The 25,965-nt window shown below is 54.9% G+C and overlaps 1 protein-coding gene across 3 annotated transcripts in view; it reads right to left on the bottom strand.

Annotated features, from left to right (window-relative positions):
* The window catches only part of SDK2 (sidekick cell adhesion molecule 2), a 263,950-nt gene that overhangs the window by 185,986 nt on the left and 51,999 nt on the right, over positions 1–25,965 (bottom strand). The window lies entirely within an intron of this gene.

The following is a 25,965-nucleotide window of genomic DNA, read 5'->3' as shown; positions in this document are numbered from 1 at the left end:
GTGGGCGTCCACACGCCCAGGTGATGACTGAGAGTGCTCTGCCAGGGCATCAACCCCCGCCCTCCCCAGAGAACCTTCCAGAGCACACTTCCGTTCACTTCGCCAGGCTCATCCGATCTCTCCAGCCGCATCCTCCACTCACACTTTGCTGAGCGCCCCGTGGCCACTGGGAAGGGGAGACAAGAAATGCAGCTCCTTCTGCACTGGAGGAGGGAAGCAGGAGCTCAGATCCTCCAAAAAATCACTCTGCTAAACTGTAAGACAGCCAAAGCCCGGGGCTACTTGGAGGAGCAAAGAAAAGTAACAAAGTAACAAAGGAGCAAAGATAATATGTAAAAAAGACACCCTGTTGCTAGGAAATTGAAGGCTGGCTGCCCTCAAGGACCCCTGAGCCTCTGTCCCTGCCCTCCCAGAATCCAATCAGACGATCATCATGGCCATCACTTACTGGGTGCCGATCCTGTCCCAGCCGGATTAACTTCCCAGCACCCAACAGAGTGCTGTTGCCACACCCACTTTAGATATGAGAAACTATGGCTCGGATAGATTGAGCTACTTGTCCCAGATCTCCCTGGGAGGATGTGGGAACAGGAGCTGAACCCGGCCAGGCTGACCGCAGAGCCTGCAGAGGATGCTACATACGACGGTGCCAGCTGGCCTCGAGGTAGGCTGCTTCTCGGAGTGCCCTCTGCGACTTCATCTTTGAATCAACTCATTTGCACTTCTCGCTCTGGCTTCGTTTACACTGCACTCTAAGCTCTCTCCCTGGCAAGCTCTCAACTCAAGAGCCCTCACCCTGAGCCTCTGGCTCAGAGATGCGCCAGCTCCCAGGCCAGGGCAGACGGTCCCAGCCTCATGCCGCTCCCAGGGATGGAAGGATGGATGGATGGATGGATGGATGGATGGATGGATGCAGATCAGAGTGGAGGCTGGTGTGAGGGCTGGGAGCAAAGGGCCAGTGGGGAGCTCTGGGGTCCCCCACTCTGGGCATGGATGTGATGCTGAGCATGGAAACACACTTGGGTGTCTGCCCATTCTGAACTCCATTAGAGCCAAGAGTGGGGAGACAGGACACAAGGAGCCAGTGGTGGGAACCCTAGGCTGCCTCCAGTAGGGAAATTGACATTGATGAACCAATTTCAGTGTCAAGGCCTTTGGGCACACATTACCTATTTAGTCCCCACGGCTACCCTGAAAAGTGGTTATTATTCCTGGGCTAAAGATGAAGAAACTGAGGCCCCAAGCGGTCAAACAAGTTCTGTCCATGATCACTGAGTTAGTAAGCATCCTAGTGGGGGAGTCACCCATAAGCCTTTGCTGGGTGCAGCCCCATATGATGGAGTCCCCCCCTCCCCATGCAGGGAGCTGCCCTTTGAAAAGACAGGATGGCACGAGGCTGGACAGGTGAGGATGGAGAGGAGGAAGGTCTGAGGCTCAGCCCTGACCCCTGCACTGGCCACACTGGCCATCCCACCTGCGATCTTCTTCCTCTGGCCTGTGAGCCCGGCTTGCCGCCCTCCTGCAGGTGAAGGGCCTCAACCTCTGACTCCTTACAGCACAGGCCTGGCCCAGGGACACAAATCACTCCCTTCCTGGGTGGGTGCAGGAGGGGTGAGTTCAGCTCTGGGCTGAAGCCTCAGCTTTCCTCGAGCCCTTCTGGAAGTTCCTGATGCAGGGAGGGTGGGCGGGGGGAGGTGGGATACAGGGGTGGGAGCACCTCAGGACGGTTCTCACCCCAGGTGCAAGTCTGGTCCCCAGAAGTCCTCTTTGGGGCGAGACATTTGGTGGCCCCAACACATCCTCTTGGAAGCCTGGCTCCTTCCCACTGAGGTCCGTCTCTCCCAGTGAGGGAGAGGATGGGAGGACAGAGGGAGGGTTACGAGGAATGCTGGGGCCCTAAGCCTCACATGGGGCTGAGGCCACCTGTGCCTTCCCCTTGCGCAGCCCCTCTGTCCTTACCAGCTCATCACCACCTGACTGTCTCTGACTCCAGGCGTTCTGCTCTGGGGGCTTCCCCCAGCCTCGGGCTTAGGGAACTCCAAAAACGCCCAGGGCACTCACACACCTGGCCATCTCCTCCAACTCTCACCAGGCTGGTCTTGCTGACACCCCTTCCCAGGTCTTTTGCTCCTTCCAGAGGGGCTCTCCCCATGACCTTGGGCTCCTGAAGACAGGGACAAGATGTCCCTGCCCTTGGAAGCCCAGTGCTTTGCACAATGCCAGGCACGTAGGAGAAGGGAATCAACGCTCTACACAGCAGCACGGCACCTAGACTACATGGGACACCTTCCACTCTGGGATGGGCTGAATTAGGCTCCGCCTCCAATTCAAGTGGTGAAGCTCTGACCGCCCCCCCACCACGTTTATCTCAGACTGTGACTAATTGGAGATAGAAACTTTAAAACAGTGATAAAGGTTACATGAGGTCATTGGCATGGGACCTTATCCAATATGACCAGTGTCCTTGTAAGAAGAGATCAGGACACAGACACGCGTGGAGGGACGACCATCTGAAGACATGGGGAGAAGATGGCCATCTCCGAGCCAAAGAGAGAGGCCTGGAACAGAGCCTTCCCTCCTGGTCTTCAGAAGAAACAAGCCCTGTCAACGCCTTGATCTTGGACTCTGAGCCTCCCGAGTTGGGAGAAAAGAAAATTCTGTTTTTACCACTCAGTCTGTGGTATTTGTTACAGCATCTCTAACAAGCAAATACACTTTTTTTTGGCGGTACGTGGGCCTGTCACTGCTGTGGCCTCTCCCGCTGCGGAGCACAGGCTCCGGACGCACAGGCTCAGCAGCCATGGCTCACGGACCCAGCCGCTCCATGGCATGTGGGATCCTCCCGGACCGGGGCACGAACCCATGTCCCCTGCATCGGCAGGTGGACTCTCAACCACTGCGCCACCAGGGAAGCCCTACAAATACACTTTTATACATATCTCTTCCCTTCCCTGGAATTCATCCTCTTCCTTCTCTGCAAATGTGAGTTCTCTTCTTCCAGTCCTGCCTCAAAGCCCACCTTCTCCAGGAAGCCTGCTTGGATTAAACCTGATCTTTCCCTGTTAACTTAGTGGCGCTCTTGGCTGTCCCGTTTGAAGAGTATAGATTTATACTCCTTCGTGGGTTGTTCTATACCTGTCACTAAGTCAATCTGGTGTGGGTTTTATGACAGGATTGAAGCTGAGAGCTTCTTCCTGCCAGGGTCTGTGTCTCTTCCATCTTCAGAAGCCGTTCTATGTGCTCTGAACTCAGCCAGGGGCTTGTTCCCCAGACAGCCTGGGGAACCAGGCTGGGAAGAAGGAGGAATGGGGAGCTCTTCTGGGTTTGTCCCTCTGACAGTGCAAATTCCCATTGTCCCCACTCCTAGTTAATCCAAGAGCACTTGTTTTCTAGCTGCACACCCAGCCTTGAGCTACGGGCTGCGGGCACACAGTCCTGCTCCCAGGAAGAGTCACATCCAGCAGGTGAGATCGTGGGGACCAGAGAGAAAGAGAAGGAGCGGCAGAGGCACCCTCTGTGCGGATGAGCCAGGGAGAGCCACATGGAGGACACGAGCCTTGACTTGGCCTTGAAGGCTGCTAGGACTTGAACTGGTCGAAGGCAGAACGAAGCACCTCCCGGGTGGGGACAACAGCTCATGCAAAGGTGTGACGGCCTGGAGGAGGTGCCTGCTGGGAGCTTGATGTTAGATCCTGGACGCGTGCAGCCTGTCCCCTCCTCTGTCCACTGAGCTAAAGCCCATGAGAGGGAGGAGTCTGCCCAGGGTGGCTCGTCTTGGCCAGGTCCCTGCCCTGGGCCTCAGAGGGGACTTGGAGGTCATGATTCCCGCCCCCGCCACGGGGTAAGCACGCTTGTCTAGCCTGAATCATCCTCTCGTTTTCCGTCTCGAGGCCCTGGAGCTCAGCTGGGGTGGGGGGCCGGGGGAGTGAGGCTGCTAGGTGCCAAGATCACATAAGTAGCAGATGTTGGCGGGTTAGCAGCCGGCCTCCCAGAGACACCTGAGCCACTTAATATTCTGCAGATGGATCGCGTCCCTTTCATAAAAAGCAAGCATGGAACTGAAATGCTGCAGATTCCAAACACCTGGGGAGGGTTGGGGTCTCCAAGCCGTGCACCTTGGGGAAGGGGTCCTGGAAATGAGACAAAAGGATGAGAGGGATGGGGGAGCAGGCCTCCCTGCTGGCTGGAAGCAGTGACAGTCCCCGCTGGGAGCGGGGCTGTCGGGGGTGCAGAGGGCCCTGGGGAACGCCCAGGGCTTTGGGAGACACGAGGGCACTGCCCAGGGGGCTCGGGCTGGGGGTGGACAGTTGGCAAAGCCTGTCGCGTGCTGGAAGTCGCTACCAGGAAATGAGACATTCAGGGACCGTTCCGCTCCCTTTTCGTGACACCAGACACTGGGATGGAGGCCCAGCCACCGAAATTGGAAGCAGCAGGTTCTTTCCAAACAAACAGATCAACAGAGCAAAACAGCAAACAGCTTTCGTTAAATGTGAATAATTCCGAGAGGCCAGAGAGCTTTTACCTTGTGAGCTTTTTCTTAAGTACTGGAAGATGATTTCCTTGGATTACACAGAGCTCACCTTATCCAGACAGGACAGAAGCAGAAGAGCTCTCTCCCGCAGCCTCACATAAGACCAGGAGTGGCTGGGCACAGGCCGTAACAGGTGGCATTCCCTTGGGTGTTGGTTGGACAGAGGCCGTTTGCAGCCGGGTATTTACAAACCATGAATCATCTTCAGTTGGGGCACTCATGTTTGACCTCCACGGGACTTTATTTTTAAGCACACATTTTGTGAAAAATACTGTTAATTCTCATGCCGTTGCTGTCCTGTGGTTGTTCCATTTCCGTCCCCTTTGGAAATCCGTTCCCAGTTTTAAAAGGAATGTGGTCAGATGAGTAACCCAGCTTGCCTGGGAAGAAGTACAGCACGGAGGCCCGACTGCCTGGGTTCACATCTGAGCTCTGCCGTCTACTGCCTTTGAGACTTTGGGGGATTTTCTGAGCCTCAGTTTCCTTATCTGTAAAAGGGGGGTGTTGATTATAATGGAAACTCCCTCACAGGGCCTTTGTGAAGATCATGAGTTAAAACATGCCAGGAATTTAGACAGGACTCAGTGGATAGAGCTACTATTGAGATGCGAACTAAATCTCCATTACTGTCTTCTCTTAGAATCTAGGAAAGGCCATGCAGCACTTAGGAAGGGCAGACACTCAGCCTGCCGTGCATGCGTCTGAACTCCTCAGAATGTTCCAGCTGTGAAACTGAGCAGGTCACTTAACTTCTCTGAGCCTCAGCTTCCTTATCTGTAAAATGGGACTAGCAGTAACACAACACGCCTAAGTGACTGAAGCTCGCGGAATAACAACACATAGTACGTGCTCAATAAACGTGACTGGCCTGGTTGACTGAGGCCGGACCTTGCTGAGGTTTAGAACAAAGGCCTTGTATGGGCTGCTGGACCTGAAAAGAAGTTTCCCTCTTTCCCCCTCCCTCCCTTCCTCCTTCTTCCCTCTTTCCTTTCCTTTCCTCTTCTTCCTTCCTTATTTTATTATTATTAAGCAGAAGCTCCTCTTTCAACAGAGGATGCAGAGTACTGGACCCTTGAGAGCCCAAAGCTCAAAGCCCAGCCATTCTCATTTCTTATCCCATTAAGAGGGGTCCCTTGAACTCTGTGAGTCCAAATGTCCCGCCCTCCCTATGATCTGCTTGCAGCCTCTACACGTAGTGATGTGATGGGCAACTCTGGACTCAGCAGCAGAAATGGCGGCCAGAGTGAAGCCGCCTTCTCCATCCTCTCTCACCCCCTCACCACCAGGGCTCCCTGGAAAGCCAAGCCATATTCTTCCTTCTGAGGAGAACCCCTCCCCCTGACACTCTGTCCGTCTGCTTCAGGCCCCACCCCCAACACCAGGAGGCTGGCAGCCTTAGGGGCGCAGAGCAGCACCAGCTCCAAGCGTGTGAGTGAAGCGCCTTCTGATGAAGCAGGAAGGATGCCGGTTAGTGAAAGGGCAGAAAAGCCTAAGGTTCTGCCAGTGAGCTGACAGAGGATACAGACTCTCGGCCCACAGCTCCACGGGGCAAACGCCGGAGGAGCCAGCCAATCTGCGAATGTACGCCTGTGCTTAGCTCTGCGTATGGTTCTGCCGGGTTTCCTCTGGAACCTTCCAGAATTCCTCCATTAATGACAATGACTCTACCCAGGCTGCCATGGAAAGGGACATGGATGCTTTGCTCTGAAACTAACTTCAGTTGGAAGAAAGAAAGGGAGGGAGGAAGGAAAAAAAAAAAGGAAGGAAAGAACAGAACAAAAGCCCGTTTCTACTACCTGCATGGCACTTTCAAATGTCCCAGCACATTTACATGGACTGTGTCTCCTTTTATCATCCAGCCAGTGATGGTCACAGCTTGGGCATTATTAGCCCATTAGACAGATGAAGAAACCAAGGTCCACAGAGTCTTCCAGAGGCACATGCTGAATCAGGGTCCAAGCTAACAGGACTTCCCCCAGGAGCCCCGAGGGAAGGCTGCCGCCCGGGGTCTTGAGCCTCCCCGCATGGGGGTTCCTGGCCCTGACTACTGGGGTTGTGGGTCAACCCAGATGGGAGGGATTCCCACCCACTGCAGCCCCAGACCTGTCTGCTTCCAGCCTCTTCCAGCCGGTGGCCCGGCTCCCAGGATGGGGTCTCATTTCAAAGGATGAAAAGTCAACCAAGAAACAAAGTGAGATAGGAAAACACATGACAGAAGGAAAACTGAGAGCCTTCTCTGTGGGGAGAAAGAGAAAACTAAACGCTGCTTTCGTTTGCTGCCCAACTGGAATCTCCCGCCTGCACCAGGGCCCCCCATGCGCAAGGGCTAGGCCCCGAAAGTATGGCTCAGTCCCAAGGGGACTTGGGGGGCACAGGGGCTGGGAGAGGAGGCCAAGTCCCACCCAGACAGAGGAACCCCGACAAGAAGACAGCACACCACCTGAGTGCATACACTGACAGTGCAACTCTGGGAAAATTACTTAACCTTTCTGAGCCCTAGGTTTTCTCATTAGTAACGGAGAGGTGACAGAAATACGTATACCACAGAGTGGGTCACATGGCAAAATGCAGATCAAACAGTTGGCACGGTGTCTGGCGCAGAGCAAGGAGTGGATAAATAGAATGTAATATAATAAAGTATAGTAACTATAATATAATATAATATAAATTACATTAGAATGTGTGTTCTTTTTGAGGGCTCTTGACATTGAGAACTTTCTGCTGACATGGGAGAAGGAAAAGGGGGTCGGGAAGTCTACGCAGGTGAGGGCGCTAAGCTCCCAGCCAGGATGCAGGACAGTATGGGGGGCAGGTCCCCCCCATCTGCCAGCACCCCTTCATCCCCTCCCCTCCCCCCTTTCTCCTGCTCTATGATCAACTACACCCCAGGGTGGCTGCTTTCCAGCTTGTGAAGCGCCTCCCCACGGCCAGGTGGGCAGACTCAGCAGCGTGGGCAGGTAAGGTGAGCTCCTCTTCTGTCTTTCCGTTCACACCTTCCTGTCCTAACAGGGACACGGCCCTAAAAGTCTGTGCTCCAGGGTCCTGATGCCACAAAGACCTTGCCAAGACAGGACCTGAGAGAGGGCGAGACAGCTCAGAGCCTTTAGTCCCCAAAGCCAGAGCGCCTCCGGTCGCTGTGGCCCCTTTAAAGTATTTGCTCTTGACCTCTGGTCAGCATGCAAGGTTGGGGGTGCTCTAGGTTGTCACGCAGGGGAGGTGGGTCTGTGCCCCAGAGTCCTGCCTTGGCCCCATCTAGAAGGAGTGTAACCTAGAGAACAGTGCAGAGGCTCCAGACCCCCAGGGAGCCAAGTTCAAATCTAGCCTTGATCAAATGGCTCAGCCCCGAGAGCCTCAGCGTCCTCATCTGTGGGATGCAGTCACTTCCAGTGCCACTACCTTAAATCCTGAGAAGAAACTGCAGACAGGTGGCATTAAAATATTTAATAAGCAGGAGCACACGTGCCACTTGACTGGGATGACAGCCGGGCTATGGGGTCGGAGCAGGGCTGGGCGTCCTGACTGCTGAGGCTGTGCCTGGCATCCACCCTCCAGCAGCTGGAACATGGAATGTTCTGGAGATGTCAGGACAGCGCTATTTCCTCAACAGCTGAACATCCTGCATGATGATGGCGGATTCGGGGGGATCCTGCGCCCCGCCTAACGGTTTACTGGGAAGTGGCCTAAGATCACGGGTGCGCATACCCTGCCTGGTACAGAGCAGCTGCTCCAGAAATGCCGGGTCCCACACCTTCCCCCGGGCCTGACTCAGGAACACCCGGGCTCCCCCACTGGGGGACGGGCCAAAGCTCCCACGTGCCGGCAAGGGTCGTCACAGGAGCTAGGATACCCGTGGAGGTCAGGAAGCAGAGAGGGTGGGACGACGCCAATAGGCTGGGCTGGCTCCCTGCAGGATGTCAGGGGCCCCCTTCTCCCCCACAGGTACAGGAAGAGGGGACACGCCTGCCCTGTTCCTAGCCTCCCTGCTCAGGCTTTGGGGGATCTGGTGAGCGCCCTGCCCCGGACACCCACAGCTTGGGCATCTCTAGTGGTGCCAAGGGTGGGGCTGGGGGAGCTATTTTGGGTCTGGAGAGAGGGCTGTGGGGAGCGTGCAATGGGAGACAATGACAGGGCTGGGGCCCCTCCTCTGGCCTCTGTCCACCAACACCACCCACCCTTGCCTGCGGCCAGCCCTCGGTGCGGCCACCCCAAGTGATGGAGAGGCCGAGGGGGAGGGGGGAGGGGGAGGAGGAGACCAAGACGGGGGCCTGGTTAGGGAGAGGAGCCGTCATGACGTCCAGGGCCCGGGAGGTCCCCAGTAGGGAGGTAGCCAAGAAGACACACCTCCACAGGCTGCCTCGGAGAAGAGTCGGCTTCCTTCTTCAGGCCATACCCTGTGGTGGTCTTGGCGGGCCCTAAAGGTACACGGTACAGGGGTCATTTAGATCACCGTGTCATGGGGAGCTTCTTCCTTTTTCCTTCTTCCTGTGGCTCAGGGCTGCCTCGCCCAGCCTCTAGTGGCCACGAGGCTGGACAAGGAACAAGTGGCCCGAGAGGGCTCCCTGGGGACTGTTGAGACCCTCCCCCCAGCTGGCTTCCCCTAGAATGAGCCTCTGCTCGCAAGGACTCTCTGTTCCAGGGCCGGGATCAGGGTGAGGAGAGTGAGGCATCGGGGCAAAATTTCAGGGAGGGGTGCCCAACAAGATAAACCTTTTAATGCAATGTTTCAAAAAATACAAGTTAACGTAAGACATTCCATGATGAGCAAAACAGCAAAATGTTAAGTAAAGTCAGGCCCCGACAGGGCTGGTGCTGGGGGCGGGGCTGGGGTGAGCCGTGCAAGGTCAGGGTCAGATCCGGTCTTTTGTGAACATTTTGATATTTTGTTCATCGTGTAGCTTTTGCATTAATCTGGATTTTTAAAGATATTGCACTGAAACGTTATTTATCTTGATTACCGAGTTTCTTGGGCAGCCATTCAACGTTGTACTTGAAGTGAGGGCCTCACTCGTCTGACCCTTGTTCCGGTCTTGCTCTATTCTCTTTTTATATCCAATTCGTCCACCCTGTCCTCCCACGTCCCCTGAAAGAATTAGGGCAGGTGGAAATATGGTAGAACGAGAGCCACACGGAATCTGAACGGAACACGAGGTCAGATGCTTCTCAGAGGACAAGGAAGGGGTGGGAAGCAGGCAGGCAGGGGAGGAGGGGGTGGAGGCAGTTCTAGTGTCTGTCCAGGGTGATGCACGAGGGCTGGGGAGACAAGGGGTGAGCCGTGGGGTTTGGGGACAGTCAGAAAGATGGGGGAGAGGGAGACAGAACATGGGCATGGAGGAGGGGTAAGTAAGAAAGAGAAATACCAGCAAGACGTACTGAGCATTTTACCACGTGCCAAGCGCCGTTGTAAATGTTGTGTCTGTGTTCTATATGCTTCAACACATGCTTACACATTCCATCCTAAACAGCCTTAGGAAGTGGGCTGACTTATTGTCCCCATTTTACAGATGTGTACGTTGAGGCACACAGAAGCACCCAAGCCCAGAGCGCTGTGTTGAAGCTGGAATACCATCTCAGGCAGTCTGGCTGGAACCTCAGCACTCTTACTACTCCCAGGAGGAGGGGGGACGATGCCCCCACCTGGTCTTCAGACCACTGCTGGCAGGGAGCCTTGGGCAGGTGCCCACCACCCAGGAACTGCATGGCTTCGGGGCAAGGCTGGGCTGAGACAAAGCCAGAGATGGATAACTTCGTTTCAAGTTAGAGATACGCTCCCCCAGAAGTAACAGGCAAATCTAATTTTTATAAATCATGTCCTATCTCGAATACCTTTGGGGAATTAATAACTTAAAAACACTCTTTTGTGTCCCTTTGTAACTGCTCTCTAATATAGCTCTCGGTTTGAAATGCCATGAGCAACTCTGCAGGGCAACAGGACCCTGAAAGGGTCTATTCTAGGTATATGTACTGTTTTGGGGGAAGGGAATAAATGAAATCCTATTTCAAACACCCTAGCTGAGTTTTATTTTCTTCTTTCTTACAGTAAATCTTCTTGTAATTCTTTTTTACAGTTACCCTGTTTTCCGTTTTTCTGTCAATGCAGACAGATTTCTTGAATTTGCTTAGACCTGTACTAATACAGCAGCCACTAGGCACGTGAAGCTACTGAAATTTTAACTTATCCTTGAAATGACATAAACATTTTTTATTGAAGTATGGTTGATTTACAATGTTGTGTTAATTTCTGCTGTGTAGCAAAGTGATTCAGTTATACGTATATATACATTCTTTTTTTTTGAACTATTCCTTTCCGTTATGGTTAGAGGATACTGTACAGTAGGACCTTGTTGTTCACTAAAATGAAATAAAATTTAAAATTTAGTTTCTCGGTCACACTGACCACATGTGGCTAGTGGCTGCCAAGCTGGGCTGTGCAGAATATAGCACATGCCTATCACCATAGAAAATTCGACTGGACAGGGCTGGCTTAGAGTATGAAGTCCTCTTTCTCTTAAAAGTAAGTCTCGGGCTTCCCTGGTGGTGCAGTGGTTGAGGGTCCGCCTGCCGATGCAGGGGACATGGGTTCATGCCCTGGTCCGGGAGGATCCCACATGCCGTGGAGCGGCTGGGCCCATGGGCCATGGCCGCTGAGCCTGGTCTGGAGCCTGTGCTCCACAACGCGAGAGGCCACAACAGTGAGAGGCCCGCATACCACACACACACACACAAAAGTGAGTCTCATCTGCATTTCTGCATTCTCTCCTGGGTCTGAGCCTCTGGAATGTTCGGCTATATGTTATGAACAACTGTTGCAACGAATGCCACTGGATGCAGGTATAACCCAGAGAGATGCCTGGTGTCCTCCCTGCCTACTCCCTATGACCTTGAGACACCAAACAGCTGGGCCTGCCTGGGCTTCTGGTCAAGGTGGCCGCTATCAGACCAAGCCCCCTCCAGCAGATAACAACTATAAACCAGTGCCTGAAGCCATTGGACAGCAGCCAAAAGCAGGTGACAAGGGAGGGGAGTCAATACTTAGAAAATAGGAATGGCACTTGGGTGAGTTTCCCGTATGTATGGGGTTCTGTTGAGGGCAGGCTCCAGCCTCTGCCAAGAGGGGGGCAACTAAAATCCAGATAGAAACCCCCAAATCTTACCGACTTAAAGAGCTAGAGGACAGCGTTTGGAGCGACTACAGTAACTGGAAAGTGAGGGTGGGAATCCCAGAAAGAAGGGGGGGCGGTTCAGGTCCAGGTATTAGAAATTTTTAAAGCCCCTCCAGGTGATTTTAAGGTGTGGCCTGGGTTGAGAAGCACTGCAGACATTATGTTGCAGTCTGGAAAATTCCAGACAAAGGAAGAGAACTGGGTCAATCCGGCTCACACAGGTGGGCAGTGAGAACCCTCGGTAAAGGCCCTTGGGACAAAGATGCAAGCCCAGCCCTGTGAGTTTGTAACCTTCCACCTCTCATCTTTTTCCCGGATTTCTAGGAAATGCATAGCCATCCCCTGCTCTCAGCTCCAGAAGACATGGGGGTGATAAAAGGGTCGGAGGAGCCTCTCTGCAGCAGGGCTTGAGTTACAGGAGGCTGCAGAGCCGGACGCAGGACACTTACTCTGGGCGAGGAATGAGCAGTGAGCCCTCAGAGCCCTAACTCTCCCAGCTTTGGCTGGGGGAAGGCAGAGGGCCAGACAGCCCCCATTACTCTCTCAGAGCCCTCGGGACTGGCCCACGGTCCTGGGGAGAAAGCGAGCCTGCGCTGGGCAAGGCGGATGCAGGGCAAACGCCCCATGGGTACAGCCCTGCCACATCCCCGTCCCCTCCGTGCCACGCTCACATGCCTGCCTCCTAAACCCAGCCCGGCCTCAGGACAGCACTCCCACCACCCCCTGCACCCAGCCCAGAATCCACTTATGAGCTCCTTGCTCTGTTTCTCCAAAGCCCAACACAGAGTAGACGCTCCATAAATAGCTTCTGAATGCATGTGAGGGTGCGTGAGGCTGGCTCCCACTGCTGGCTGGCTCAGTTTTGCCATTTGATGCTAGATTAGCCAAACCGCCCAACCAGCAACAACAAAAACCAAAAGCAAGACAGTGAGACCCGCTGAGCATCCCTCTTAGAATGGTGGTAATGATGAGATGATGATGATACTGATGGTGATGCTGATGGTGTTGATGCTGATAGTGATGATGATGAGATGACGATGATGAGATGACAATGATGATGATGTAGCTGCCACCCTCCGCTGAGCCCTGACTACACGCTAGCACTTCACATGCATCACCTCGCTGCATCCTCAGACCCACCATGCCAACGGTGCCGTTCCAGCTCCATTTTACAGATGGGGAGACTGAGGTTCGGAGAGGGACTATCGCTTGCCTGTAGCACAACCGAGATCAAAGCCAGGTCTGTCTCTAATGGAGGAGCCCTCAGAGGCGGCCCTACTCTCCCATTCCCATGTTCCCCCAACACTCACTGGACTGAATCAGATTTAATCCTAAAAGGGCCCCCTGGCCAAGCCCAGGCCTCCAGCAGCGTAGCCAACCCCACATGCTCTGTGTCCACGTTGGGGTTCCTGCTCTGGGGAGCTCTCCACTCCGGGCCAGCTCGTGGCCTGGGGTCAAGGGGGGCTGCTGTGAGCCCCGGCATGGTCCCCAGGGACCGCCTGTGCTCGGGGAGGTGGTGGCCCACCGAGGCCCACTCCTGGCTTATCGATCTGGGTCTGGCGGGGAGCAGATGGGAGCTCCCCGGCGGCCTGGCAGGCGCTCCCAATGGACTGTGTCTAATGACCGCAGAAAGCCATTACAGCACACTTAGCTGTAAACAGGTCTCCACAGCACTCATTAGGGCCGCTGAGCAGCAGAGAGAGCCCTGCTCCTAGAGCGTGGGCTGTGCCAAGCTAGCAGGGGCTGAGCCTTCTTCTTACTGGAAATGCTGCTTCCCGCCTGGCCTGGCTTCCAGGAAAGGTGAACCCAGCTGGGGCCCGGCCAGCCCGCCCGCCTGCCCTGCCCTCTGAGACCAGGGTCCCCCACGGCAGCAGCTCTGTGCCCCCGGTGACAGCATGGGCCAGGCTCTCCACATCCCAGCCTGGCCTGACATCCAACCTGAAGGACAGCCAACTGGACAGACTCCCCTGGGGTGTGCTGGGCGCCCAAGAAACACTGGCTGGGCTGGTCCCCACACAGACTCCCTCCTTTCTACAGTGGGGACATTCTGCCTGTCGTTAGAGAGGATGTGCATTTCTGGGGTCTAAACTCCAGGCAGGTGAGACCCCCGGGGCTTGGACCAGATACAGTCTCCCCCCAGATCAGAGCTTTCAAGCAGTCTTAAGCCTTGATCCTAACAAAATCCCATAAGGGTCCCAACAGAAAGAACAGAGCAAAGGGCAGATGCCCTCCTGCAAAGAGGGGTTAGGGTGGCGGGTCCAAGGTCTATCCGGGATGCTGTCCCCTCACTCCCCACCCTGACCCATCCCCACGTGCCACGATGGCTGGAGCACCTGTGAATTCTGGGGTCCTCAGGACACGGTGTAATAACCACTGACCCGGCCCACATGCTGTTTTCTCTGCCTGGAGCCCTTGAACCCATCACCCTCCGGGCCTTGCGGGTCTCCCTCCGAAGCCCCCCTCTCTGCCATGCTGGTTCTTTTTTTTTTTTTTTGCGGTACGCAGGCCTGTCACTGCTGTGGCCTCTCCCCTTGCGGAGCACAGGCTGGCCATGGCTCACGGGCCCAGCCACTCCACGGCATGTGGGATCCTCCCGGACCGGGGCGCGAACCCGTGTCCCCTGCATCGGCAGGCGGACTCTCAACCACTGCGCCACCAGGGAAGCCCTGTGCTGGTTCTCCTTATCGCCCGGGTCTCATCCTTCTTAGCATACACCATATTTTCTAATCACATATTTCTTTGTGTCGTGATTTGCTTACCATCTGCCTTTCCTACTGTTCTCTGAGTTCCACAGGGACGGGGACCATGTCTGTTTCGTCTCCTTATCTCCAGCGAGAGCCCAATGCTTGCACACGGACGGTGCTTGGTAAAGATCTGACTGATGAATGAATGAATGAGTGAATGATCGATCCAGGCAGGTGCTGTCCAGCTTTCTTTGAAGCCTTCTGGGGAAGGGGTATCTACATCTTACTGCCACTGACCTTTCCCATGACTCCCATCCTCATGGCCGACATTTCTCCCAACTGTGTTCACCTCCTGCTCATCTGATTCACTCCTGTTTCTCCTCCACCTTTCAGCTGAGACACTTTCCCCCAGGAAGCTGCCGAGCCCCATCAAATACCCAACACACTCCCTGGTCATGGCCCCTTGCTTCTTTCTCTCTGGACTATGAGCCCCTTGGGGGGAGGGACTGGCATCTCTAGTGTCAACATGTGCCTAGGCGCCTGATGTAGGTGGGTTGAATGAATGAATGAATGAAGGAAGGAAGGGGTGGCTACCATATGGCCCAGCAGCTACAGGTCAGCACCAACTCCCTGGCTGGCTCCCAGGGACACGAAGGCAGTAAGCTAACACAGCCCCTGCCCCCAAAAAGCTACGAGAGAGTGGGGAAGAGACGGCCCCACAGCTGGTGTGCAGACTGGAGGGTGTGGTCCCCACCCTACAGGACCATTTATCAAAGCGTCAGGTACCCCTGGGAGGTCCAGGCACCCCTCATCCCTCCCTAAGAGAGGCAAGGGGGTGGGGTAAGTGCACAACTTGACAGCCAGCCTGCCCGGGGTGTGAATCCTGGCTCCTCTCCTGCTAGCTGAGGACACTGGGTAACTCCTTGACCTTCTTATGCCTCAGCGTCCTCATTTATAAAAATAGGGAGGCTGATCATACGTAGTCAGCAGGATAATGCCCCCAAAGATGTCCACGTCCTAATCCCCGGAATCTGCGCATACGGTATGTTACATTGGAAAGATGGAATTAATGTTGCTAATCAGCTGACTTTAAATTAGGGAGATGATCCTGGGTTACCAGGGTCAACTGCAGAAGAGGGAGGCAGAAAGGGAGTCAGTGTCAGAACGGCCCAGTGCTGGCATGGAAGATGAAATGCAGGAGGCCTCGAGAAACGGAAAAGGCAGATGGATTCACCCCTTGAGTTTTTTTTTTGCGGTACGCGGGCCTCTCTTTTTTTTTGCGGTACGCGGGCCTCTCACTGTTGTGGCCTCTCCCGTTGCGGAGCACAGGCTCCGGACACGCAGGCTCAGCGGCCATGGCTCACAGGCCCAGCCACTCTGCGGCATGTGGGATCTTCCCAGACCGGGGCACGAACCCGTGTCCCCTGCATCGGCAGGCGGACTCTCAACCACTGCGCCACCAGGGAAGCCCCCCTTGAGTTTTGAGCCCTCCAGATATCTTGATTTTAGTCCAGTGAGACCCGTTTTGGACTTCTCACCTCCAAAACTGTAAGAAAATTAATTTGTGTGGTTTCAAGCTACCAAGGTTACGGTAATTTGTTACAGCAGCCATTGGAAACTAATACATCACAGTACCGACCTCACGTAGCTTGTTGTGGAGATTAATGACTTAATGACACACAGCAAGGGCTGTTGCTGGGTATTATTATTTGAGGAACTGTGAGGGCAAGATTCCGTGGGCCAGGCCTGGGTAGGGGTTCCTCCTGAGACAGCAGAAGGTCCAGGAGCCCTTGGGACACTGGGGCACCCAGGTCAAAGGGCCAGGGGCAGGGACAGGGGTTGCTCCAAGTGCATGAGGAGCTGGGCTAGCTGGAGCAGGTTGGACAGGTAAGGGTGGGCTCACTCTCCTCTGCCCAGCCACTAATGCTGGCCCGTCTCAAGGCACAGTCGAGGCCAACTCCTCTCTCCATTCTGTGCCTTGCCCCTGGATCATCACAGCCTGCCCAGGTCTGTACTTTCATTCATCTTGGCTGCTTGGTGTCTCCAAACCTCCTTGGAATTACCATGTCCCAAACCAAGCTCTCCCCCTCTTCCCATCTTCCTGCCCCAACTCCATCTCAGACTTCCTCTCCAGTTGGGCTCCCTCAGGGTGTGGCACCCCTAGCTGGCCAGGTCAGGGTCCTAAGGGCCATCTCAACACCTCCCTGCCCATCACTGCCTTTGTCCAGTTCCCCCCCAAGCTGTGTCAATTCTTCCTCTTCTCTCAGGCATTCTTTCACATCTCTCCATCCCGGCTGCCACAGCCCCAGCCCTTGCTGCCACCATCTCTTGCCTGCCCCCTTCAAGAGTCTTACTTGTCCCCTTCATCCTCCTGTAGTCTTTCCAGTCTGTGATGGTTAATTCCACGTGTCAACTTGACTGGACCACGGGGTGCCCAGATCATCATTTCTGGGTGTGTCCGTTAGGGTGTCTCCAGAATTGGTGGACTCAGTATATCGCCCTCCCCAGTGTGAGTGGACATCGTGCAATCTGCCGAGGGCCTGAACAGAAGAAAAGGAGGAATTTGCCTCCTTTCCTTCTTTTCCTCTGGAGCATCCAGACTAATATACAGTCCATTCTCCTCACCAGAGTCAAAGCCATCTTTTCAGGAGCAGCTCACACCAGGTCCTGAGAATAGAGACCACCATTCTTACTGGGGCCCGTGGGGTCAGACCCCTGCCACCCTCTGCAAACTCATCAGGTGTCACTCACCGGAATCTTCCCCTGTGCCCTCGCGCACCGCACAGCGCCTGCCTCAGCAGCACCCTGCAGCTGCTCACCCAGGCCTTCTCAGATGATGTTCCCGTCTGGAGAAGCACCCCCTTTCCCTTTCCCTAAGTAACCTTCTACTCACCATTTAGATCTGAGCTCAGACAGCACTTCCTCCGGGAAGCTGTTATGAGCTGAACTGTGTCCCCCTTGGAATTCAGACGTTGAAGTCCTAACCTCCCCGCGACCCTGCCCCCGACCCTGCCCCCGACCCCAGTACTTCAGAATGTGACTGCATTTAGAGACAGGGTCTTGCAGAGGTAATGAAGGTAAAATGAGGCCCCATGGGTGGGCTCTAATCCAGCGTGACTGGTGTCCTTGTAAGAAGAGATTAGGACACAGACACACAGAGGGAAGACCATGTGAAGCCACAGGGAGAAGACGGCCGTCTGCAAGCCGTGGACAGAGGCCTCGGAAGAAACCAACCCTGCTGACACCTTGATCCTGGACTTCCAGCCTCCAGAACCCTGAGACCTGAGACAATAAATGGCTGTGGTTAAGCTGCCCAGTGGGTGGTGCTTTGTTACAGCAGCCCAAGCAGCCTTCCCTGACCATCGGGGGTGGGTTCTCCTCCCTGTAACACTCCTGTCTCATCCTGTGCTTCTCCTTCTTGGCTTGTGCAGATGCATCATCATACATTCCTCTTTGTCGGACCACAGAGTCCGTTCCTCCCATCACTCGGCCTACGACATGGTTTGCCCTCCATGTTGAAATCTGTTACACCCACTCCAGGCTGCTGCTGTCAGTGTCCCTCTGATGTGTGGCCCCCAGCACCCTGTCCCACACCCTGAGCAGGGAACCGTGGGCTGTCCCCTCCCTCGTGGGGACAGCCTTCTTGCCCACAAGTGCACTTGCTTCTCTGTGACGCAGTGGCTCACACCGAACCAGGGCCAGTGTTGCAGGCGGTGAGCCCCATGCTCAGAAGAGGCCGTGCCTAGTTTAGTGCTCTGTGGTCGCCGTCTTGAAATTCTCAGTAATTGTATCTCTGAACTTGTGTTTTGTAAGTGAAGTACGGAGCTTCCTCGATTTACGACGGGGTCACATCCCAGTAAGCTCATCACAAGTTGAATGTGCATTTAATACACCTAACCTACATCACAGCTTAGCCTCGCCGACCTCGAACGTGCTCGGAACACCTACATTAGCCTACGGTTGGGCAAAATCATCTAACACAAAGCCTATTTTATAATTAAGTGTCGAATATCTCACATCATCGATCGATTACTATACTAAAAATGAAAAACGGAATGGTCGTCTGGGTACAGAATGGCTTTAAGTGCACTGTTTTTTTTTGTTTGTTTGTTTTTTGCGGTACGCAGGCCTCTCACTGTCGTGGCCTCTCCCGTTGTGGAGCACAGGCTCCAGACGCGCAGGCTCAGCGGCCGTGGCTCACGGGCCCAGCCGCTCTGCGGCATGTGGGATCTTCCTGGACCAGGGCACGAACCCACGTCCCCTGCATCGGCAGGTGGACTCCCAACCACCGCGCCACCAGGGAAGCCCAAGTGCACTGGTTTTTGACTCTCATGATAGCGGGGCTGCCTGGGAGCTGCGGTCACTGCCACCGCCCAACATCACGAGAGAGGACTGGACGGCATACTGCCAGCTGGGAAAAGATCAAAGTTCAAAATCTGAAGTACGGTTTCTACTGACTGTGTATCACTTGCGTGCCAGTGACCAAAGTCGAAAAATTCGAAGTCGAGCCATCGTAAGTCGGGAACCCTCTGTGCACTGGAACGATGGCCCGTGCACATGAGAAGAGACATGCAGAAGAAAGGAAGAAGCTGGCTATTTTAGTAGCTTTAACAGCACTTTTTTGTCTGCTTTTCAAACAAGGGTCCCACATTTTCATTCTGCCCCAGGTCTTGCAAATTATACAGCTAGTCTCACAGCAAATTTAAGAAAACCTCCTAAGCCCCCAAGGCATTTCCCTCAAAGTGCTAGTAAGGTGAGTCTGTGCTCTTAAGGATTTCCTGAGCCTCCCTGAGGGGACCTGCATGCATTCCTATGCCCTGTGACTACCTTGGCTAATCCTGGTCTGTAATCCAACTGCCAAGGGCCCAGCTCAGCTCTGACAGCCCGCCTGCCATGTGCCCCTCTGTCACTGATGGAAATGATGACCGGGCAGGGCCAAGGACATCGCCCCCGCCACCACACTGAGACTCCCTCCCTCCAGACTGACATCCGTCCCTGGATGAGCCGCCGCGGCCCGCTGGAAGAGGAACGCTCCCGAGTCCCAGCTTTGCAAAGCGCCCCTCCTGGTATCCCATGGGAAAACCGCCCTTCCAGCCCGGCCCCAGCCTGACTCAGGACCTCTGGGATTGCACCGGGGCTGGGAGCTGGGGTGAGGGAGTCATGTTTTTGGGGAGGGGGATATATGGGAGGCTGCACGGCTCACGCTATGGAACCCTGACCTGGGGCTCTGATGGGTAGGGTGGGGACAACCCCTCTTCTCTACGACCCAGCACCCCAGTTCCGGCTGAGCCCCAGAAGTGTCTGATCTCTTGGGGGAGGGGAGAAACAAAGCAGAGAGTGGGGCGCACAGGTGCGAGCGTTTGTGGGTGTGCACCGCGCAGGCAGGAGCGTCTTGCTTTCTTCTTTCATGCTGGCAACAGCTGGCGCTGCATCTCGGAGCCTGCGGCTGTGACCATTACCAAAATGTTTACTGTGTCACTATTAATAATGCAGAAGCTCCGCCAGCCTCTTACTCAGAAAAAGAGCGCGGGGCGCCTGGGAAGGGTCCCGCTCTCCTGCCCATTCACCCTTGACTCTGTGCGGGCGGCCTCGGTGTAAGGACACAGGCTGTGCTCACCCCCGTGCCTGGGGGTCCCCCTCTCCTCCTACTCAGCTGGCCCTCCAGACCAGCACAGAGCTCTCCCCCCGCCTGGGTATCTCCCTTGCCCTTCTGTTAAAGGCTTTAGAGCCACCCACCCAGGAAGCCTTCCAGAAGATTCCACCCCCTGCCCCTGCCACGGCACTGCACCCTCACCTCTGTGTGTAGAAGTGTGTGTGGTGGGGGAGGCTCGTGTCTCGCCAGCCTGCCCCCTACCCCATCCGCTCTGTGAGCTCCTTGGGGATAAGACCTTCTCTTCCCTCCCGCCCGCGCCTGGAGCTCTACACGCGCTCCCAGGAGACTCATCCCTCACCTATTTGCCTACTAACTCCTACACATTCTTTGCGGATCAGCTTAACTGTCACCTCCTTCGGGAAGCCTTCCTGGACCACCCCCCCCCTTCTAGATCATAGATCCCCTTTTGAGTATTTTTACAGAATCCTGTACCTTGCCTTACAAGGCCAATCACTATAGCAATGAGATAATTTTCATCTAACATTGCCTTCTCCTCTAGACTGTATGCTCCCTGAGAGCAAACTGGTTTTTGCCCCCTGCTGTGTTCTTGCATCCAGTAGTCACTTAATGAATGCGTGATCGCCCAAGGACCAGGCCTGATTCATGCAGACTTTATAACGTGCAGCACCAGTGGCCCTGCCGTCTTCTCGCCTGCTCGAGTGAGCACTTTGGGCTGCTGGTGAGTGCTGGGGTGTCTGATATGGGGGTGCAGGTACCCCCTTCTTCTGGAACAGTCCCTGCATCTCTGTAATGCACCCCATCCCCATTGTAAGACAGTCAGCTCCCCAGAGCTAAGAGGAGGGAGGGCTCTGAACAACTGCCTCCACCCAGCAAGTCACTGTCCCAGCCCCTGCCCTGCCTGCCTGGGACCTCAAAGCCTGGGGGGAAAAGTTAGACGCGACCCCCCAGGCGGGATGTCTTGCCTGTGCTGACAGTCCCCGGTCTCCACACCTGCCCACAGACAAATGAGTTCCTGGGCTGGTGCAGACGCCCCTGGGTGGGAGAGCACCCCTGCCCATTCACAGCTCCGTCTGGGACTCCGCCCTCAGCTCAGGAGTCTTGGCGGATGAGTGGGCACACAGGCTGAGGGCAGGCTTGCCCACAGCCGCTGTGCCGGTCTGCCTGCCACCGGGCACCTGTCTCCATCTCAATGCAGATTCTGATTTCGAATGACAGGGCGCCGGGGACAGAGTCTACCTGGAATGGCTGGATCGGCGGAGGAGGCTTGGGGTGAGGGAGGAGCCCTCTAGGGAAGGGGTTCCTTACCCAGCGGCACCCCCCAAGCATGCCAGCCTCACCTCCCCGTTGCGTCCCCACAGGGGCCAGCCTGCAGAGCTGGGCACGGGGATGCAGCTTCACCCAGGCTTCTCCCAGCTCCAGGACGGGTGGAGGCGGGTGGCTGGAAGCCCCTGATGACGGTGTGGGTGGGGGCGGAGGTGGGCGCGGCTGACCAGGGCTAGGGAGGTGGGGAGACTCCTCAAAGCTCTACTGGGTGGCATCTCTTCCAAAGAGGCTCGTGTCCTCGGGAGAAAAGGGCAGCACTTTGCAGGCCTGAATATCCAGTGAACCTGCCCTCCCTCCTCCCCAAAGAGGGCAACGGCCTGCACCCAGGAGGGCCAACGCCACCTCTGTCCTGTCCTGCCCTCCCTCTTTCTGCCACTGACTTGCAGAGCAAGCTTGGGCAGGGTGTGTGCCCATCTGAGCCTCGACCTCCTTAATGCTAAAATGCGAGGGGCAAACTCCATATGCCAACAGGGTCTCCCAGCTCTGACCTTCCAGGCGTTTCTCGCCCTCTGACTCCCTCTGCCCGAGGGGCTTCCCTGCCCCTCCTGCCACCCCAGCCCACCCCAGCCCTCGTGTCTCCATAGCAGAAGAGGCGAGGGTGAGTTGTAAGAGGAAGGGTCAAAGGTCGCAGAGTCTGTTGATTTGTTACAGGTGATGGATGCTGGTTGCTACTCCACTGTCCTTACGGCTGATTAGAAACAGTCTCTGATGCAAGATTAAAGGGGGCAGGGGTGAAGGGGGCAGAGGAGGATCCAGCGTAGCCAAAGAGCTCGCTGCACCGCAAGCCCACCCTCTGCTCAGGTGGTCCTGCTCTCCATCATGGGGAGGTCAGGGAGCTGTGACCCAACACTGGTTTCTCACTGTCACACTGCCTGGCACCAATTCACTGAGTCTGATCAGCCACCCAGCGAGGAAGGTGGTGCTGTGCCTGTTGGAGATGTGAAGAATGGAAGCTCAGAGAGGTTAAGTAACTTGCCCAAGGCCACACAGCTAGAGACAAGAGACAAGATTTGAACGTAGATCTGTCTGATTTAGAATGCATACTCTTCCCCCCAGGCCATGCACTTCCTGCCATGGGTGCCAGGGTCTAGGGTGATTCAGTAAAAAGAGCATGGGAATCAGGAGCCTGTCCAAGACCAGCCTTCCACCCCCTACAATCGCCATAAATAAGCTGTGTGCCCTTGGACAACTCGGGATCCCTTTTGGGGCCTCAGTGTCACTATCTGTAAAAATGGATGATGCAGTACTTCTCAACTAATGTGACTAGGCATCACCTAGGGGGGATTAAATACAGATTCCCGGGGCCACCCCCTAATATTCTGATGCAGTTGGTCAAGATAGGGCGATGCTGATGCTGTTGATCTGCGGACCATGGTCTGAGCTGCAATCCACTCCTGGGTTCCTTTCGAATCTCAAAATGTGTGACTGTTAGAAGCCTAGGATAAGGAGAGGGCAAGTAGGGCTCCAAGACACTGGATCAGGGCAAGCTCTGGACAAAACCCCCACATCCCCCATCAATCTCGCAGAGGATGTGCTAGCTGCATCCCTGTGGTGTTCCTTTCTTACCATCTCCCACCCTCCACCAGGCCTGGCTACTCCCTATACTCAGTACCTACCCACCTCCTGTTCATGGGGGGCAACCCCACCCCATGGGAAGAACCCCAACTCCGTCTGTCACACCTTGAACGCAGTGCTCAGTGCAAGCCATAATGATGAGAAAGGGGCTCAGGAGCCAGGCACTGAGGTTTGGGGCTCCTCCCCTTAGGAGCTGTGTGACTCTGGGAAAGTTACTAGACCTCTCTGAGACCCCCAGTTACCTTGTCTCTAAAATAAGAATAAGACTGGAGCAACATATAGAATGATACCATCCACATTCAAAGCATACACTCATGTCTACTGATACAGGCTCATATGTGTAGATGTATATGGGATGCTTCTGGAAAGGTACAAGAAATGGACAGTTGGATCTTTAGCGGGAAGGTAGGTCAATGGCAGGGAGGGGAGACTCAGCGGTCACCTAATACCCTTTTGGAATGTTTGCATTTCTTCCTGCACACTCATAGTAGTCTTCCAAAAATGACTGTCTACCTGCTTACAGGGCTGCGGTAAGACGATCCACACAAAGGGTTTAGCACGATGCCTGGCATATAGTAAGCGCTCGGAACATTGTCAGTGCTTCTTCTGGGTCCTTTCCTACTCCTGATCCCTCTCCGGCCAGCTGTCTCTCCCAGCCCACCTGCCAGTCTCCTGAGCTGGAATGCCTCTCTTCTTCCTGCTGCCCTTTACGTATGTGAATATTCCCTTCAAAAGAAAGGCCCGGGTGTGATTGGATCAATCCATCCACATCATTCACTTTGCTCCAGTGCCCGCCTCCGTCCACCCTTCTCCCCCTCGCTGAGACCAAGAGTGTAAATTCCTTCTGGCTATTAATTAAAAGCAGTCTCTTCCTTAGAGCGAGTGTACTTGCCATAAATTAATAGCAGTCTTCTTAATCAAATCTTATCTCCTCCTCGAGCCATAAACACATGGAGCTCGAGTTGCTATCTCTGTGCACCCAGCCGTGAAATTTAATTTCTGATCCTTCAGCAGACTGCGTGGGGTGGGGGTGGGGGTACCTATTTGGGGGGCAGCCCCACCTTGAGTTCCCACACCAGACTCCTGGCCGACCAAGTGGGTAGACTGAACCATCACCCCTGATGTTCAGAGCAGAGCACGCCTGGCTCTTAAAACCTGACGGTGCAGAAGTTTAATCGTCATGAATATAACCTCTGGCGTTCATATAGCTTATAGTTTCATACATTTTTATCCCATCTGATTCCCATGACAGCTCTAGGAGGCAATGGGTTGGGAGTCTGAACCTCATTTTAGAGACGGAAAACGAAGTCGAACATGTTCTTTAAAGTCAGATCTGGGTGGAATTCTTGCTCTACCACATTCTAGCTGCCACTCTGACCCTCAGTCTCTTCATCTCTCCAAGGGGATTTGTCCTGTAGTTCTGACGTGAAAATGGGATAAATGTAATATGTAAAAGGCCCGGTAGGTGCCACACAGGGTAAAGATCTTTTCCTAAGTGACCCCTCCCAGGATCATCTATCTAGCTCCAAATAGAGGAACCTGGACACAGACCTGGACTCAAATTCCACACCCCTGGAATTCCATCTTGAGACTCTGGAGTCCAGGGTCACTGGGCTGGTCCCTGAGCAAGTTCCGCTCAGCCTGCTTTCTACTCCTGGTCAGCTGAATGCCCTCCCCCGTGTGAGTCCACCAGCCACAGGACAGAGGTGGAGCCAGGAGCTGCCTGGACGTGACCACGGATGGGCCAAGGCAGAGTCTGGATGGAAGATGCTCCTGCTAGCCCAGCTGCAGTTGCTAAGTTACTCTGAGCTGCCACCACCACAGGGTGCCCCCTCGACACCCCTCTCCCCCTGGGTCACGCTGGCATCACCCCTCTGCTGAGTAGGTGAGTGTTTCCCGTGATTTCCTCTGGGCCAAGGGAAGCCTCGTGGCCGTACATTATCTCCTTTACTCTCGCAGGGACTCATGTCAACCTGGCTCAGGTTCATTCACAGATGAGACAGGAGTCTGCGGCCACTTCTGGAGCCGCTTTTCCCATCCAGAGCTGTGTCACTGTCTCTCCAGGCTCTTCTGGCCCTTCAGGAAATGAGCCTTTCTGTCTGGGTCCAGGCACCCCCAGCCTCGGCTCCTGGGCAAACAGCCCTCCTCACGCCCATCAGGCCGTCTGTCAGGCTCCTCTGAAGCTGGCTCACAGAAATCTCCCTGAATTAGCTTCTCCTTGCCTAAGCATGCAGCCGCTCTCCTTTCAAAGTCTCCTCACTGCTTCGGAGTCTGTTGTTACTGTTTTTTTCTTCTTTTTTTCTTTCAGTAAAATCTACACGTTTGTTCCTAATGCTTCCCACCTGCAGGGAGGTACCTCTCCCAGAAACTCCTCTCCTGTCCTCTCCTCAGTACCATGTTCACTAACCTCAATACCTCTAAAGCCTGACCATCTTACGCTTGTTCGATGGTTCCCAAAGTGGGGGTCCCTGGCACAGCTGCAGCAGCAGCACCTGGGAACTCGTTAGAGGCGCAGATCCTGGGGGCCTTCCCAGACCCCAGGAATCAGCAACTCTGAGGGTGGGGCTACACGGTCTGTGTTTTAGCCAGCCCTCCAGGTGAGTCTGATGCATTCTCCAGTTGGAGAATGTCCTCACCCAGCCTGAGGCCCCAGGGCAAATGTCCGGAGGCATTTTGGGTTGTTATAATTGGCATCTAGCTGGTAGAGTCCAGGGATGCTGCTAAACATCCTACAAGGCACAGGACAGCTCCCTTCCCCTCCCCCATTACACAGAATGCGCCGGTCCAAAGTGCCGAGGTGCCAAGGCTGAGAAACCTTGCGCTCGATCCACCCAGGCTAGGATTACCTTGCAATTCACATCTGAGGAGGGTGAGGAAATGTCACAGTGCCCTGAGTTCCCGAGGGCCAGCGTGGCACAATCCCAGGCTTTGGATGTAACAGGGCGCCTTTCCTCGCACTGTAGGTGCTGTAGACACATGAAGCCACTTCACTCCCACAGCAAACCTCGGAGGGGGGGGCCCTTCTGGTGGCCCATTTTACAGACCGGGAACCTGTGGCACAGAGAAGCCCAAGGTCTC

Source organism: Mesoplodon densirostris, chromosome 18 (genome assembly GCF_025265405.1).
Source record: "Mesoplodon densirostris isolate mMesDen1 chromosome 18, mMesDen1 primary haplotype, whole genome shotgun sequence".
In the NCBI taxonomy this organism is placed as follows: domain Eukaryota; kingdom Metazoa; phylum Chordata; class Mammalia; order Artiodactyla; family Ziphiidae; genus Mesoplodon; species Mesoplodon densirostris.
This window is presented reverse-complemented; position numbering and strand designations above follow the sequence as displayed.